This window comes from Podarcis vaucheri, assembly GCF_965113315.1.
Source record: "Podarcis vaucheri genome assembly, chromosome: 4".
Classification (NCBI taxonomy): domain Eukaryota; kingdom Metazoa; phylum Chordata; class Lepidosauria; order Squamata; family Lacertidae; genus Podarcis; species Podarcis vaucheri.
The window spans coordinates 112,748,503-112,764,049 of record NC_138762.1 but is presented as its reverse complement, the minus strand read 5'-3'; positions in this window follow the sequence as shown (position 1 = coordinate 112,764,049).

The window sequence follows — 15,547 nt, the reverse complement described above, 5'->3', positions numbered from 1 at the left end:
GAGCAGGGGTGTCCAACAGGTCGATTGCTATCTATGGGTCGATCTTGGTCGATTGTGTGATCTCCAGTGATTGCCCCCCCCCCAGCTCAACTCTGATCTCAACAACTCTGGTCAATCCAATGGGTAGATCACTGCCAGTTTATTTATAGTGGGAGTAGATTGCAGTCTCTTGGAAGTAGGACACCCCTGCAGTGGAATGTTAAAATTAAATCTTTAATCTATTCTCCTGAGCCCTTGGATCCAATGATTAAACTATAAGACAGGCCAGTTTCTTAAAGAGACAATCGCCTGGCGGTTGAGCCATTAAGCAAAGGGGAACCGTCCCTGCAGCTCAGAATTCCTTAGGAGGGTTGGCTGTGATGTGACCCAAAGGGGGAAAAGGTTGCAGGTTGCAGGTTGGACATCTGGGGGAAAGGATTAGAGCATGATGGTTGGTTTCTGTCCAGGAATCCAAGGCTGCCCCTATGGCAGGAGCAAGACCTTCTTGGAGGGTTAACATTGTGAACCCCTCCATCATAGGCTCAGGTTGTATATATGTGTCAAAAAGCCATGTACCAAAAAGATGTCACAGTTTCTGCTGGGCCTCATTCCCAAAAGGAAACACAGACCCTGGGACCCCTGGAATCTCATGCTGTTCAGAGATTGGGTTGGTAAGCAGCAGTATATTGCCAGTGAAGATAGTCATCATGTTACGTCTCATACTAGCACCTTTAATGTGAACTGTGACCCATGATTGGGACCTACTTGTACATTTAATTTTAAATTTATTTTAAACTTAGTTGCTTGTCACCCAAAGTCCAAGTCACTTACACTAAATGCACACAAACACACGCTTGTTTTCTCCAGCTCTGGAGGGTAGGACCCAAACCCTTGGCTTCAAGTTACAAGAAAGGAGATTCTGACTAAACATCAGGAAGAACTTTCTGATGGTAAGAGCTGTTCAACATTGGAATGGGCTCCCTCTGAAGTTGTGGACTCTCCTTCCTTGGAGGTTTTTAAGAAGACGTTGGATGGCCATTGCCTGCGATCTTTATCTGAATTTCCTGCATTGCAGGGGGTTGGGCTAGATGATCCTTAGGTCCCTTCCAACTCTATTTGATTCCAGGGACAAAAATGTGTGTGTGTGTGTGTGTCACATAATACATTAATATATTGTCTAATATAACACATGGAAAAAACAACACATTCATCATATAAATAATAACAAACAACATTAACATGCATTTATTCATGTAGGTAATGAAGGAAGTTCACCCTCGGTGCTGTCCATCCCTCTGCACATAAACGTCAATGGCCTGGAAGCTACTTCCCTTGTTCCTCCTGGTTGTTGCGCCACAGAGACGTGTCTATGGCATCCACACCTATACTATAGCCATGTGGGATAGCACCTTGGCCCCACCTGTCCATGGGTGTGTGAAGGAGACCCAGAGATGAGCGGTCCTGAGGCTTGTATCCTAACACATGCCCATGCCACCTCAGTCCTAAATCCACCTGCTTTGCAATTGCAGAAGTTTGCAAAAGGGCAAAGTCTTCAGAGAGGACCACTACAAATGTATCACAGATCAAAACATTAGCAATGCGCATCAGTGCAGTGAATCTACATGCTCAGAGGTATGAAAAGTAAATAATTCGCTTGATGCATATAAAATTCTATCTCCTGAACTGCTTAATTAACAAGGTATGAGAAATATGCACTTGAGATCTGACTGGGTAATAGATGTCACCTTGTTCAACAGAACTGCTTTGCTACTAGAAAGGCTTAATTTTAAAGAGATTAGTCAGCATTTGTACCAAAGTATCCTTTACTTCCAAAGGCCTGATCTTGATATCTGGGAAGGGCAAAGGATGCCCTCCATTGAGCTGTTAAGCATATCACAGGGTTTATTTGTTATTGATTCTGAAGGTATCATGAAGTTCTTTTGCCAGGGTGCAGAGCCTGACATGGCAGATGGCATTTATAATGCCTAGAAGACTTTTAAGTTAATTGAACTCTAATTCTTTAGCACTTGCATCTATCTCCCTTTCCCTTCCAATTAAGCACAAGCGACACATTTTTATGGTCACCAAGTCCATGCATATTAACTCTAATTAGTGATACAATGGGGTAATCTAAGTTTGTTACAATATTTCCACTAAATAAGTGAATATAAAAATGCGAATAAACTGTTCAAAGTCCAGTTCTTAACACCAAAATGTGCTAGTTCCAGATTTTGGGAGGTCCTTGGGCAAGATGTTCTCCATTGGCTCTCTTCCCTAAGCGACTCCCTCTTTCGCTTCCAGAAGCAGAAGTGTGAAATGGGCCATCGCTTTGTTAGTCAGAAAGTGCTGCATACAGGTGTAATTATAGAATCATAGAATAGAATCATAGAATCATAGAGTTGGAAGAAACCACAAGGGCCATCGAGTCCAACCCCCTGCCAAGCAGGAAACACCATCAGAGCACTCCTGACATATGGTTGTCAATGTTGTTATTGCAGAGTCCTGTGCACAACGGAATGATGAACAGTACGTGCCACATGCTTAAAGTTGCTTTATTTTCAGTTCATTGTTGAGAAATTACAAACATGCATCTTGCCTCTGCGGGAGCAGAGAAGCAACCGTCCTTTTTCCTCGGAATGAAGAACACCGAGAGATCAGTGAAAAACAGGAAACCAGTGTACGTCACATCCAGCTTCCCATTCCCGTGGGAAAACCCAACAGTACTGACTGTGGAATGTAAACATTGTCTTGTGACAAGCACTTTGCTGCACAGTGAAGAGAGCTGAAACTAACATCCTCCCCCTTTCTGTGAACATCACTGGGCAGCGTGTTCGTACAATATCAGTACAAACCCAACTTCTGTACATAGGTACAGTGTTGATCCCTTGACACAATCTTGGACAATACATCAGCAGGAATTTCATTACCTGGCATATAGGACACCGTTACGAGTCCCTTCTGAATATGTTCCCTAGCATGTTGCAACTTCAATTGCAAGTGCTTCGTGGTTTGCTTACAACCTTCCGAATTCAGCAAAGCCAAACATGCTTTGTTGTCCTGGTAAACCTGGATTGGACATTTGACAGGAATTTTCATGTCTTTGCACAATTGTAACAACCATTCACAATCCTTAAGTGAATAAGACAGTGCATTCAGTTCAGCTTCACAAGTACTTAAGCTAATTGTTGTTTGCTTCTTGCATGACCAATCAAATAGACCCTGATTGTACATGTAGCAAACTCCAGACGTACTTTTCCTGTCTGCAGTGTCACTTCCAAAACTTGCATCTGCAAAAATCTCAAGACCACCAGACTTCTGATTGTTAAATCTCAGTCTGTAATGCATAGTGCCTTTCAAATAGCGTGCTATGCGTTTCAGAGCTTTCCAATCCTTAACAGTAGGATTGTTAACTTGTCTGCTTAGCAAATTACAGCTAACAGCAATGTCAGGTCTTGAACATCTGGCAATGAAGTTTAGCTAGCCTAGCACACTTCTGTACAGTGTAGTGTCAGAAAATGCTTCTTCAGTGTCTTCTACCTGATAACCTGTTGTCATCGGTGTGTCTACAGGGTTAGCATCCATCAGGTTTAGTTTGCTTAACACATCAGCAATTTTCCTTGACTGGTGTACTAGAATGTTACCACTTTGATCTTTCTCTATTTCCAGAGATAGGTAGTTGTTTACCTCACCAAGATCTTTCATGTCAAAGTGCTCTTTCAGTTGAGCTAGGGCGTTATTGTACATTGTAACATCTTTCCAAAAGAATAAAATATCATCAACATAAAACAAACAGTACAGCTTCTTTTGCCCCTCCTCTTTGACAAACACACATGGATCAGCTTTCCCTTGCTGAAAACCTAGAGAAAACAACGCTTCAGTGAGTTTTGTGTGCCAACACCGTGCACTTTGTTTGAGACCATAAAGGGACTTCTTCAGAGCACAAACAAATCCCTGTTTTACCTGTACGCCATCAGGTGGAAGCATATAAAGTGATTCACCTAGAGATCCGTACAAAAACGCTGTATTCACATCGTGGTGACTAATGTGTAGATTCTCCTCTGCAGCTAGCTTGAGCATAAGCCTTATGCTCTCATATCTCACCGTGGGTGAGTAGGTCTCGTGATAGTCTTCACCTGGTACCTGTGCAAAACCTCTGGCTACCAATCTGGCTTTGTGTCTGACTATCTTGCCATTTTGATCAGTCTTCGCTTTGAAGACCCATTTGCTTCCAAGCAGTTTCATTCCTGGAACTACTGGAACTAGCTCCCAAGTTTTGTTCCTTTCTAAGGAATCAAGCTCAGCCTTCATGGCATTTAACCATGGCTCAGCTTCCTTAGAATCCAAATCCTGGATTTCTTGGAAACTTGAAGGTTCAAATACCTTCTTGGAGCTTTTAACAGCTGCTACTGCTGTCTTAGCAAATTCATCAGCAAATCTCTTTGGAGGTCTGCCTTTAGTGGCTCTTTGTGACCTGCGAATCAGCCTTTGGTCTTCAACACTCTCCTCTTCCTTCTTGGGAGAAAAGTGACCTATTGTGAACAATGGTTCTTCCAATTCCTGATCAGAGCTTTCAGAGGGTCGCATAGAGGCTTTCGCACTCTTGAAATCCTCTTAATTATCCGATTCAGTTTCAGACTCAGAATCAGAACCTTCATCAGTGGGTGTGGGTTGTTGTGGCTTTTGCTTATCCTCAGTCTCATCACTGTCATCAGGATAACATTGGAAAATTCCCACGTTCTCCCCCCACTTGGCATTGTACTCAACACTTCTTGTGAGCTTAATAGTCTTAGAGTCAGTCATCATTATTCTGTAAGAACCTTTCTGATAACCTAGAAAGATACCATGCAAACCACGTTTGCCTAACTTGGAGCTTTGTGGTGAATGAATCCACATATCAGAACCAAAAATTTTCATGTGTTTGATGTATGGTTTCTTGCCAAACATCTTCTCATACGGGGTACAACCAATCGCTGAAGATAACCTGCGATTGTAACTGTAAACAAAACACGAGAGAGCTTCGGCCCAATAACTCTCTGGAAGATTGGCATCATGCAGCAAGGTTTTTAACCCTTGAAGCAATGTTTGATTTGCCCTTTCGCAAAGTCCATTCTGCCATGGCGAGCGAGGACTGGACAAATCGTGTTGAATTCCTTTCTCAGTCAGAAAAGCTTCAAACTGCTGAGAAGTGAATTCTCCCCCGCGATCTGTGAAAAGAATTTTTATCTTCTTACCATGCACATTTTCCAACCAAGCACAGAATTCCTTGAACCTTGGAAAAGCCTCTGATTTCTGCTTGAGATTGTACACGTAAATATACCTGGAAAATGCATCAATGAGAACCATGAAGAACCTATTGCCACCCAAAGAGGGCGATAGTGGACCAACTAAATCAGCATGAACAATCTGGTATGGTTCTGTAGCTTGCCTACTAGACACCTTACCTTTCGCAGCCATTTTCACCTTGTTTGCTGTGCATGCCTTGCACTTCATGTGGTACCTGCAGGGTTTAATAGTCATACCTTCAACCAAGGCAGGCATTTTTGATACTGCCTCAAAATGCAAATGACCAAATTTCCTGTGAAAATCATGAATACATCCTGCATGCAAACTTTTGTTAGAACCTGCAATGCAACAAGTCTCATTCTGCACAACATCATCATAATACAAAACAAACAAACGATCAACACATTCAGCATGCAATACATAATCGTCTTTCTTTGTGATGGTGCATTTCTTGTTCTTGAAGGAAACGTCAATGTTCCGTTCATTCAGCTGCATCACACTTAGAAGATTGTGTGTGGCATCTGGAACGTAAAGTACATCCTGTATTGATAAGTCCAAACTGTGAAGAACAACAGTTCCGTAGCCTTGACTGGGGATCGTGTGGTCATCCACCTGGGGAATCGCACCTTCCTGCGGTGTAAAAGACACGAACAGTCTCTTATCGTTGCACATGTGGTGGGTAGCTGCTGAATCAACAACGAAGAAAGATCTAGACGTCTTCTGGACCTTTGCAACCTTTGGAGTGAAGCGTGAGACCATTGCCTTGTGCTGCGTTGTCCTGGACACCGGACCTTTGCCTTTGCTTTGGCCTTTTCCACGCGATGAACTTTCGCTGCGCTGCTCTGTCTTGGCCTTGGGATATTTGCATTCCCTCTTCATATGGCCTAGACGTCCACACGAGTAGCATTTCACTGCCTTCAAAGCTTTGGCACCCTCTGGTGGTTCCACTGCACTCTGGGATGACGTCTGTGAAGACTCCCCCTTATCCATGCAGCTAGCACCCCGGCGATCTGCTTCATTCTGGATCACGGCAGTAACATAGGCTACTGTGAGCTGAGCAGTTGGTTGAACAGCAATCTGAGTGGCAACGGACTCCCAACTTGGACCCAAAGAATGTAGTATCATGAAGGAATACACAGCCTCTGGAAAGTTGAGTCCTCTCTGTTGCAACTCATGTCTCAGATTCTGCATGTCCATCAGGTGTTTACGTACATCTCCACCTTCAGCAAGAGCCATACCATGCAGCTTGGCATAGTAGTACATTGAGGAACCAGCTTCTGTCCTCAAGTGAGCTTCTCTTAACGTGTTCCAAATTTCTTTGGCTGTGGTCTTTCCACGCAACAAACAGAGCTCTTCTGGGGATACTATCAATGTAAGTGTTCCCCTTGCTTTGGAATCCTTAGCAGTCCAATCAGCTGTAATTGGAGCTGGGGGGTTGTCTGTAATAACATTAAACAGACCTTCTTTCCGCAGAATTGCCTCTGCATACTGCACCCAGTCCGTGTAATTTTTCTTATTGAGCTTAGGAATCCCAAAAGCTTCAACCAGCTTTGCTTCAGCCATCTCTGCTGCTTTAATCAAGCTACGTCACAGTCCTGCTTCCAAAAGCACTTGTAAAAAGTACTTTCACTTTTCCAGCCATCCAAGCTGTGAGCTTGTGCCTTAGCCTATATCGCGGCAAAACGGCTTTAAAAGTACAAAGTCCAGCCATAAAGCTATAAATTATAAGCTGGCAGGCTGCTCCGGAGCATGAGCACATACCTTCATCAATCAAACTTGACGCGCAGAGCAGATAACGCGATCCGTTTCTCTGTACCTCTGCCGGCATTCTTCAGTTTGATTTACGTCTTTCTGGGCCCGATAACCATAATGTTGTTATTGCAGAGTCCTGTGCACAACGGAATGATGAACAGTACGTGCCACATGCTTAAAGTTGCTTTATTTTCAGTTCATTGTTGAGAAATTACAAACATGCATCTTGCCTCTGCGGGAGCAGAGAAGCAACCGTCCTTTTTCCTTGGAATGAAGAACACCGAGAGATCAGTGAAAAACAGGAAACCAGTGTACGTCACATCCAGCTTCCCATTCCCGTGGGAAAACCCAACAGTACTGACTGTGGAATGTAAACATTGTCTTGTGACAAGCACTTTGCTGCACAGTGAAGAGAGCTGAAACTAACAGTCAAGCCTCTGCTTAAAGACCTCCAAAGTAGGAGACTCCACCACACTCCTTGGCAGCAATTTCCACTGTCAAACGGCTCTTACTGCCAGGAAGTTCTTCCTAATGTTTAGGTGGAATCTTCTTTCTTGTAGTTTGGATCCATTGCTCTGTGTCCGCTTCTCTGGAGCAGCAGAAAACAACCTTTCTCCCTCCTCTATGTGACATCCTTTTATATATTTGAACATGGCTATCATATCACCCCTTAACCTCCTCTTCTCCAGGTTAAACATGCCCAGCTCCCTTAGCCGTTCCTCATAAGGCATCGTTTCCAGGCCTTTGACCATTTTGGTTGCCCTCCTCTGGACACGTTCCAGTTTGTCAGTGTCCTTCTTGAATTGTGGTGCCCAGAACTGGACACAGTACTCCAGGTGAGGTCTGACCAGAGCAGAGTACAGTGGCACTATTACTTCCCTTGATCTAGATGCTATACTCCTATTGATGCAGCCCAGAATTGCATTGGCTTTTTTAGCTGCCGCGTCACACTGTTGCCTCATGTCAAGTTTGTGGTCAACCAAGACTCCTAGATCCTTTTTCACATGTACTGCTCTCAAGCCAGGTGTCACCCATCTTGTATTTGTGCCTCTCGATTTTTTTGCCCAAGTGCAACACTTTACTTTTCTCCCTGTTAAAATTCATCTTGTTTGTTTTTGCCCAGTTCTCTAATCTGTCAAGGTCGTTTTGAAGTGTGATCCTGTCCTCTGGGGTGTTAGCCACCCCTCCCAGTTTGGTGTCATCTGCAAATTTGATCAGGATGCCCTTGAGTCCATCATCCAAGTCGTTGATAAAGATGTTGAATAAGACCGAGCCCAAGACAGAACCCTGTGGCACCCCACTAGTCACTCTTCTCCAGGATGAAGAGGAACCATTGATGAGAACGCTTTGGGTTCGGTCAGTCAGCCAGTTACAAATCCACTGAGTGGTAGCATAGTCAAACCGCATTTTACCAGCTTCTTTACAAGAATGTCATGGGGCACCTTGTCAAATGCCTTGCTGAAATCATGCCTTGCTGAAATCCACTGCATTCCCTTCATCTACCAGGCTTGTAATTCTGTCAAAAAACAAGATAAGGTTAGTCTGACATGACTTATTTTTCAGAAATCCATGCTGACTATTGGTGATCATAGCATTCCTTTCTAGGTGCTCACAGACTGTTTGCTTAATGATCTGCTCCAGAATCTTCCCTGGTATTGATGTCAGACTGACTGGGCGGTAATTATTTGGGTCCTCTCTTTTCCCCTTTTTGAAAATAGGGACAACATTTGCCCTCCTCCAGTCTGCCGGGACTTTGCCTGTTCTCCAGGAATTCTCAAAGATGACTGCCAGTGGTTCTGAGATCACATCTGCCAGTGCTTTTAATACTCTTGGATGCAGTTCATCTGGCCCTGGAGACTTGAATACATCTAAACTAGCCAAGTATTCTTGTACTATCTCCTTAGTTATTCTGGGCTGTGTTTCCTTTGCTGAATCATTTGCTCCAAATTCTTCAGGTCGGGCATTGTTTTCTTTATCGGAGAAGACTGAGGCAAAGAAGGCATTGAGGAGTTCAGCCCTTTTTGTGTCCCCTGTTTGCATGTCACCATCTTCTCCTCTGAGTGACCCCACTGTTTCTTTGTTCTTCCTTTTGCTACGAACATACCCATAAAAGCCTTTTTTGTTGCTTTTAACCTCTCTAGCCAGCCTGAGTTCATTCTGTGCTTTAGCTTTTCTGACTTTGTGTCTACACATGCTGGCTATTTGTTTGAATTCCTCTTTGGTGGTTTCCCCCCTTTTCCATTTTTTGTACACATCCTTTTTTAATCTTAACTCAGTTAAAAGTTCTTTAGATAGCCACCCTGGCTTCTTTAGGCACCTTCCATGTTTCCGTCTCATTGGTATTGCCTGACATTGTGCTTTTACTATCTCCCTCTTAACAAACTCCCAGCCATCATGAACTCCCTTTCCTTTTAGTATTACTGTCCATGGGATCTCACCCAGCACTTCCCTAAGTTTTATGAAATTTGGCTTTCTTAAAGTCAAGATTACATATGATTGTGGGAACACAAGTTGTTGTTGTTGTTTAGTCATGTCTGACCCCATGTTGTTTAGTCGTGTCAGACCCCATGGACCAGAGCACGCCAGGCACTCCTGTCTTCCACTGCCTCCCGCAGTTTGTTCAAAGTCATGCTGGTAGCTTCAAGACCACTGTCCAACCATCTCGTCCTCTGTCGTCCCCTTCTCCTTGTGCCCTCCATCTTTCCCAACATCAGGGTCTTTTCCAGGGTGTCTTCTCTTCTCATGAGGTGGCCAAAGTATTGGAATCTCAGCTTCAGGATCTGTCCTTCCAGTGAGCACTCAGGGCTGATCTCCTTCAGAATGGATAGGTTTGATCTTCTTGCAGTCCATGGGACTCTCAAGAGTCTCCTCCAGCACCAGAATTCAAAAGCATCAATTCTTTGGTGGTCAGCCTTCTTTATAGTCCAGCTCTCACTTCCATACATCACTACTGGGAAAACCATAGCTTTAACTATAAGGACCTTTGTTGACAAGGTGATGTCTCTGCTTTTTAAGATGCTGTCTAGGTTTCTCAGGAGGCACATGAGGTGATCGGGCACTCCCGTTTCTTTAAGAACTTGCCATAGTTTGCTGTGGTTGAAGAAGAGAAGTAGAGTTTCGATTTGATATCTTGCTTTATCACTACCCTAAGGTGTCTCAAAGTGGCTAACATTCTCCTTTCCCTTCCTCCCCCACAACAAACACTCTGTGAGGTGAGTGGGGCTGAGAGACTTCAAAGAAGTGTGACTAGCCCAATGTCACCCAGCAGCTGCATGTGGAGGAGCGGAGACGTGAACCCAGTTCCCCAAATTACAAATCTACCAAAGGCTTTTGCGTAGTCAATGAAACAGAAGTAGATGTTTTTCTGGAACTCTCTAGCTTTCTCCACAATCCAGCACATGTTTGCAGTTTGGTCTCTGGTTCCTCTGCCCCTTCAAAATCCAGCTTGCACTTCTGGAGGACTTCCGGGTTGGCGCCATCGCCGAATGGCAGACTCCCTCCGAGCTCCGGAGGGAGTCTGCTCGGCAGGGGCTGGGTCCTACCGCGCCGGCGACGCGGGGACCCTTAGAAACCACGGGAACGGATCCCGTGGACATGGTGACTCGGCTGGCACCGTTATCGCTCTCCCGGCTTGTGAAAGAGCCTTTTTAAAGGCTACGGATCGGGCGCCGGGGAGTAGCGTGGTGCTTTGAGTCCTCCGCTTCCCCTGCCGGGCGCAGCCGCATGCCATTCGGCGGAGAGCGCTGGCTTCTTCCAAAGGAAATTCGGACAATTGATCAACAACCCGTGAGTAATTGGGCAACCGGGTTTAAAAGGAGGAAAAAAGAATTTTTTTTCCGGATTTGGCACGAGCGGGAGGGGATCCAAAAAAGGAAGTCAGTCCCCTCCCTGATTGTAAACATGCTAAAACAAGGACTGAGAAACCAAGATCTATTCAGAAGCTTATTGATGATAAAAATTACCAACTCCACGATGTGAATTATAAGAACTGTGCTGGAGGAGAGGAGTCGAGGGTGAGGAAAAAGCAACCCCCCCCTGGGAACCGGGGCGATTCGGACAGCCTGGCGAAGAGAGATGGAGATTTTGACAGCTGTCAAAGGAGCTGTCAAAACTGGAAATTATAAAGAGGACTTTGCTACAAGTTCTTTGCTGGTTAATTTTGTTACAATTTGATATAAATATGGATATAAACTGTTGGGAAAAAGAAACAACAAATTGACTTTTGGATTAGAGGATACAAAGTTATTGTAATCCCTCTAGAGGGGATTCGGGACATTACAAGTGCCGTATGTGGAAAACTACTCTGGGATGTGCAAAGGTCTTATCTCCTGGGAAAGCTGCAGAACTGAAATATTATTTTGTCTACAGAGGTGACTATAACACAATAGAATCTTCTATTGAAGCAAGAAAGGAACTGGACGTAAGTCTGTGTCCCTGAATAACAAACCTCTGTAGAGACGTTAAATTTTGGAACAAGAATGTTTTGACAGCTGAACAAGACAGAAACCTGAGAAACCAAGAAATAAAAGAGTAGATGACTGAATACGACACGGAAAGAATAATGGGAGGAGCAACAAAAGATTAAAGAAAATTAAAGGCCTCTATTAGATTGGATTTTCGAAGTTAAACATCATTAAGACATCCAAATCCGAAGAAAACAGCATGATGGACTGAGATAAATTTGGCTGTGGACTTAAGATCTCCAGGCCGACAACATACAGACAAATGGACATGGGGAATCAAAACCGGGGAAGGGAGGGGGAACATTAGAATCCAAAGGCTTTGTAACCAACTTTTTGAATTTCTCTATACTTTCTATTTTATATTCTTTATAACTTTGATATTTTACGTTTCTGTTTTTTCTTTTTTTTAGAAAGGGGGAACTCGTGGAAGGAATGAGAGCGGATCTTGGGGAAAATTTTGTTCTATTATAAGACGAGGAGTGATGCTAAGATGGTGTAAATTTAAATTGGTTTATGAGTATAATATATTAGGTTTAATTGGGGATGAGAACTTGTGGAACCAACTTAGATAAAGGGGAATACAATCGGGAGGGGAAGGAGGAAGTCCCAGAAAGAAGGTTATGAAAAGAAGGGTCTAAATTAGTTTCTCTTTTTCTTTCTTTCCTTTATCTTTCTTATTTTCCTATTCTGTTATTATTGGAAATTTTAATAAATATGATTATAAAAAAACAAAAACAAAATCCAGCTTGCACTTCTGGGAGTTCTCGGTCCACATACTGCTTAAGCCTGCCTTGTAGAATTTGAAGCATAACCTTGCTAGCATGTGAAATGAGCACAATTGTGCGGTAGTTGGATCATTCTTTGGCACTGCCCTTCTTTGGGATTGGGATGTAGACAGGCTCCGCTAGGGGCACCACGGAAGATGGCCGACAATAGAATCATAGAATCATAGAATCATAGAGTTGGAAGAGACCACAAGGGCCATCGAGTCCAACCCCCTGGGTTATACCAAGGGAAGATGCAGTCTCATCCGCGGTGCCCAACCGCCCTTTTTCAACCGCCTAATTGCCCGGTTGGCTTGACTCCCCTTCTGGGGGTTGCCGAAAGCGGCCTCCAGATGGTTGCAAAACCCCGTATAGTCTGTCAGCAAGGGGGAGTCTTGCCTGAGCAGCGGCAATGCCCACTTGGCCGCCTGGTCCTTTAACAAACTGATCAAAAAGTGCACCTTGGTGCAGTCGTCAGGGAAGCTCCGGGCTCATCCCTGAATATACAACTGGGCCTGGTGAGGAACATGGGAAAGCTGGCTGGAGCCCCACCAAATTTCTCTGGCAGGGCCACTGGGTACTTGCCAGGAGCTGGGGCGTCAGCCCCAGGAGCTGGTAGGGTGTCCAACCGCTGCTGAAGCGCTGTCACCGCATCGCTTAGCTGCTGAACGGTGTGAGTCAAGGCCTGGTTCTCCTGGGCTAATGCCACCAGCACAGCTGCCTGGTCGGCCATGGCCTCTGACTCTTCCCGAACGCACCCCAATGAAGGGGGAGTGCGGGTGTGGCAGGAGCAAACTGTGCTGGTCCCGGGGGGAGGTTACGGTGAGGCGTGGTCAGAGTTCGGTCCTGGGTCAAGGGTCTGGAGACTGTCCACCAAGGGTGAAGCGGGGTCCAAAGCGAGAAGCTGGGCGGGGTCGGGAACTCTGGAAGAACAGGTCTGGGTGGTGGCAGAAACAAGTTTCCAACGACATTGCTCCCGCAACCTGGGACTGGGCTGACCGGCCTTTATTTCCTCTGAGGCCAGGGGCGGTCCTGGCCCACAGGTGACCCGCCTCTCCTGGCCTTAAGGCGAGCACTCCTCCTCAGAGAACTTAGTTCCCTCCGCCTCTCTGCCCTGAGCCTCTGCAGCTCAGGAGAGGCTGGAGGGTTAATGGACCCAGGAGCAGCTTCATCTTCCCCTGACAGGGCTGGGAGAGGCGCACCTGCAGGCAATGGGCCCTCAATCACCTCCGGAGCCAGAGTGGATACACCTGGTGTCTGCTCCTGAGGATCCGGCACAGGTGCATGCCCTTCAGATCCAAGCCCCTGCCCCGGCTCAGCCGGCCCTGTGCAGGCTGGGACTCCTCAGGTTCAGCTTCTGAATCAGACTCACAGGCCATCACACCAACAAACCACCCCTGAGTTCGTAAAGAAGGGGGGGCACTGGATGGAAAGCCCCCAAGGGAGTTGGGATCTCCTGGATGCTGTCTCCGCGAGCGCACCTAGTTCCATTTCTTAAGATAAAAAATTGGATTTAAGTTCTTGGACATACTTCAAGCGAAGAAGGGGTAATTAATCTGCCAATTAAGCCAGCCACTAAGGTGCCAAGAGTGACAGAGAAGAAGAAAGATAACATCTAAGAATAACATCTAAGCCGGTATGTTGGAACGGAATGGAAAGGAGGGGGGATAAAACTTTTTTCTTTTTCTACTACGATAATAACTAACAACCCCCCCCCCGAAGAACCGTTTACATTATTTTCAGCAAGTGAGATGGGAAAATATAAACTGTGTGGAAATAATAATACTATATAACTAAAGCTTCTTTTTTTTTTTTGAAACGTTTGGAAGATAAAAGACTCTCCAAATATTGATATTAGAAAGAAGCAGGATCTCGTTAGCCGCTGGAGAGACACCAAAAAACTTTGGACGGATTCTGAGAAGGGTGATGTGACGCATTCTTTAATTGGGATCCACCATTAGGGATAAAAAAGAGTTGTTATATCTGTACTTCAAGTCCGATTTGGCAAATCTCCCCTAGAAAGATTTGATGCAACCTGTCTGAGAAAATTAATGAGCAAACGCCCAGATTTTATTTCATCGGAACTGAGTGAAGATGGCACCTGCCACCAGAGAAGGACTTTTGGATTGATTCGGCATAAACACCAGTGTGTGAGGACATTCTGCAAACAACAGACTTACCAGCTGCAAAAAAAAAAAGGAGAGTCATACAAACTTCACACAGAAGCACATTATCGTTTATTTCAACTCGCCTGTGGAAACAACTCAGAGGCTATGAAAGAAGGAAGGATAACAGCAGGAAGATTTAAAGAAAGAACTATTGGAAACTCAAGGCAGTAGAAACATAGGATGATTAGAACCCCACTGAACTTGAAGCATGGGAAGCCCCAACAAAAATTTATAATTTGGCAGAATATTTGGACTATATGATATGTATTTGTATAATTTGGAATACTTAATGTGATTTGATTGGTTTGTTAAAATGGAAAATTTAATAAAAATTATTTTTTTAAAAAGGGGATTGGGATGTAGACTGATATTCTCCAATCCTCTGGCCATTGCTGGCTTTTCCAAAGTTGCTGGCATATTGCGTGCAGCACCTTAACAGCATTATCTTTTAAAATTTTAAATAGTTCAGCTGGAATGTCATCATTTCCACTAGCCTTGTTATTAGCAATGCTTTCTAAGGCCCATTTGACTTCACTCTCCAGGATGTTTGGTCAGCAATGAGACATCCATATATTTCTGGTATAATTCCCCTGTGTATTCTTGCCACCTCTTCTTGATGTCTTCTGCTTCTGTTAGGTCCTTTCCACATCTGTCTTTTATTATAGAAATCTTTGTACAAAATGTTCCTTTCATATCTCCAATTTTCTTGAACAGATCTCTGGTTTTCCCCATTCTACTGTTTTCCTCTATTTCTTTGCATTGCTCACTTAAGGAGGCCCTCTTGTCTCTCCTTGCTATTCTTTGGAAATCTGCATTCAGTTTCCTGTATCTTTCATTCAGTTTCTGCATTCAGTTTCCTGTTATCCTTCCTTCTCCCTCACATTTTGCTTGCCTTCTCTCCCCAGCTATTTGTAAGGCCTCGTTGGACAGCCACTTTGTTTTCTTACATTTCCTTTTCATTGGATGGTTTTCATTGCTGCCTCCTGTATAATGTTACGAGCCTCCATCCATAGTTCTCCAGGCACTCTATCCACCAAATCTAAATCCTTAAACCTGTTCCTCTCTTCCACTGTGTATTCATAAGGCATTTGATTTAGATTGTATCTTACTGACCCAGTAGTTTTCCCTACTTTCTTCT